The following is a 2,997-nucleotide window of genomic DNA, read 5'->3' as shown; positions in this document are numbered from 1 at the left end:
CAGGAGGAGGGATGAAAGAAAGATGAATGAGAAACAGCCAGCTTAGAGCATCCCGTGTAGGTATTGGGGAGGTCCTTGGACCCTGGGTTGGCCACTCATGTCAGGGCCAGATGAAAGAGGAGGGTGGTGGGGAAAAGCTCAGTTTTCTCAGATTGCCTTATCATTTAGGTCGAAGCGGTGAGACGCCGAGGGGAGAGGGAGCCAAGGGAGCCAGAGTGCCTTTGTTTTAGCAGCTCCAGAAATAACATTGCAATGAGTCATTAGTTTTTAGCTTCTCCGGGGCAGGAGGTGCAGGGTTATGTCCAGGGAAGCCTCCAACTTTGATCAGCAAGGTGAGCCCTGCTCTCATAGCAGGGAAGACAGAAGAGGCTTTTTGATGCTGATCATGCTGTTTTGAGGTAGCTCAGGGTGAGATCTGCTCCAGGATGCTCTGGATCCAGATTTTATCAAGGGGATGGCAACTTTTCCATCTGCACAATTGAGCTTAGAGGTTTTAATGAGTAAAGTTAATTGGTGTTAGAGGTGGTGGTCTCCCACCCAGCCAGTGCTTGGGCTTAGATAGACATGACCGTGTCATGCAAACAGAGGTGATGTGGGTGTTGACACCTCAGAAGTGCTGAGAAGTCATGAAATCAGCCTTTTTGAACCCGTAAATTGTAGGTGCAGAACTATAAATGTTCCAGAAAAATAACGGTGTTTAATAACCAAAGTGTTTGGTGGTGATTTAATTTGCATATGGGGCTCTCTGGGGCTTGTGGTTTCAACCTTTCTCCCCACGGTGAGGTCAGGGTTTGAGGAGAGCAGGGCTGAGGTCTTCCTGAAATCACAGGACTCCTGGAGGTGGGGATTTCAAACATATCAGAGCTGGGAAAGAACATGGACCAGATTGTTGAATTTATTGGATTGCAGTGTAAAAATAACAAATCCTTTAGTCTTCTCTCAGTCCCAGAGGAGAAGCTGGGGGTGACGTCCTTTGGGTCCATCCCACCTTGGCTTTACTAGGGTGGTAGTCACGGCTTGTGGTGCCAAACAGTGCCAGGCTCTTCCCTGTGAAGGGCAGGGCAGATTGGTGATTAGGGGGAGTAACACCAAGTCCCTGGAGAGCCATGAGGTCCCAGCTTGATTTACCATCCTGCAGAGGCATGTGTGAAGTTGGAGGTGGCTGGGAGCATGTTGTGGTGTATTACCTACAAACAGCCAGGCTGGGTCTGCGATGGGGATGGGGATGATTATGGGGAGGAAAAGGACAGGGGAGACGAGAACAAGCAGTCTGCTTTTGCAGGTGCTGTGTCCCCTTATGAGGTTTGGTCTGGTTTGCAGCTTGATGCCTCCTATCTCGAGTAATTAACAGGGAAAAGAGAGGGCCTGGTTATCCATCCTTCAAGAGCAAGGGGTTGAATTGAAAGGCAGCGCCTTGGAAGTGGATCAAATAGCTCTCCAGCCCCCCGCGTATGGCTCGGAAACTTGCTGCCGTGCTGCGTTATCAAGGTGAACAGCTTTAGTTCAATTAACGAGAGGCTCAGAGCGGAGTCGTGGGAGGAGGCAGGGCTGGGCGTTTGCGCCCTTCGGGCAGGAGCTGGGGCGTGGAGCTGCGCGGCAGCGATCCCGGCACCGCCGGCGGCAGGGCACGGGTGCCCCGGTGTGCCAGGGCCACCATAGCTCTGCGTCCTTCGGCGAGGGGACCACCTCCCCCTCCTCACCTCTGCGACGGGTTTTATTTACCCCTTGGAAAAATCAGTGTGTGTGGAAGGGTTGCTCTTTGTTACCACCTCCCTTTCCCCTCCTGCTAATAATAAACCTCCCCAAAATCAATCGCTCCCGGCGATGAGCTGCCACCAGCTCACCGTGCACCTAAATCCCCGCAGATGATGGTGCTGGGAGCCCGCGCGCCTGGATTTTTCCTGCCGGTCGCTGCCTGGGCTGCAGCTGGCTCCGGCACGCAGAAAGCTGCAGGTGTGATTTGTTCATTTGCCTCCACCTCCCCCCCTCCCCGCGCTGCCTCCCTCCTGCTCTGCTTCCCTGCCGAGCCCACCTAGCTCATCCCACCCAGCTCATCGCGGCGGCCAGACCCGCATCCCACCCTGCGCCGACTCCGGCATCTCCCGGTGCAGTGCTGGCGGAGGGTTGGGATCGCTGGGGCTGGAGAGTGTGTGTGTGTGCGTGGAGGGGAGGGGGGGTTAATCTGATCCTACGAGGTTGGAAGAGGAAAAAAAATCAAAACTATAAAGAAGGCAGCAGCCTCCTCCTTTTCCCTCTCCCCCGCTCCAGAGGATTAAGCCTACAAAAAAAAAAAAAAAAAAAGAGAGAGAGAAAAAAAAAAATGTCTGCAGCTTTCTGTTGACCCTGCATGATGGCATTTTTGCGCTCTGTGTGCTGCCTCTGCTGATTGCTATTCCTGGCACAAACACACACACACGCGCACACACACACACACGCAGCCCCAGCACGGCTCACACGGGCACGGCGAGCCCACTCCAAAATACAAAAAAATCCCCCCCCCCCAAAAAAGAAAACCCCCAAAAAACAACCAAACCCCAAACCATCCCCAAACCCAACCCAAACCCGTGCCGCTCGGTGTCCCTGGCCACCCTGGTCTCTGTCGCTGCCGCTCGCCCTCTCCTCCACCCCACTTCTCACCTCGGTCCCCAGCTCCAGCGAGCACTTTCTGCCGGAGCCGCCCGCAGCCAGAGCCCTCCACCACTCCTACCGCTGGCATTACATTTTCAGGCTGGATGCTATAGGGCCGTTTCTAATTACCTTATATCCCCTAGTGGTCTATGAATAATGGTTAGTGAAGGAGCTCAGAAGGGCTGCTGAGAAGGGAAGAAAAAAAAAAAAAAAGGAGAATTGTGCTATTTCTCACATTTTTTTTTCTAAGGATCTAATCTGGCTACTGTGCTCTGGAAGAGGAGGAGAGCGAGCCAGCAGGAGAGAGAGGAGAGAGCAAGGACCATCGCAGGTATTGTTGCAAGCTACATCTTTGTGCTTTTTTTTCCT

At 53.3% G+C, this 2,997-nt stretch overlaps 1 long non-coding RNA gene across 1 annotated transcript; it reads right to left on the bottom strand.

Annotated features, from left to right (window-relative positions):
- Nucleotides 1-877: 877 nt before the first annotated feature.
- On the bottom strand, nt 878-2,725 carry LOC121672988. Its single transcript, XR_006019091.1, has 2 exons — nt 2,638-2,725; nt 878-1,047 (listed from the first exon to the last, which is right to left on the bottom strand). It is a non-coding gene; the product is annotated as an uncharacterized LOC121672988 (long non-coding RNA).
- Nucleotides 2,726-2,997: the final 272 nt, after the last annotated feature.

The sequence above is a fragment of the Corvus kubaryi genome, unplaced genomic scaffold (genome assembly GCF_017639235.1).
Source record: "Corvus kubaryi isolate FWS band 111438036 unplaced genomic scaffold, C.kubaryi_AGA036_p1.0 65069, whole genome shotgun sequence".
Lineage (NCBI taxonomy): Eukaryota > Metazoa > Chordata > Aves > Passeriformes > Corvidae > Corvus > Corvus kubaryi.
Note: the sequence above shows the minus strand (reverse complement) of the source record. Positions and strands in the feature narration are given on the sequence as shown.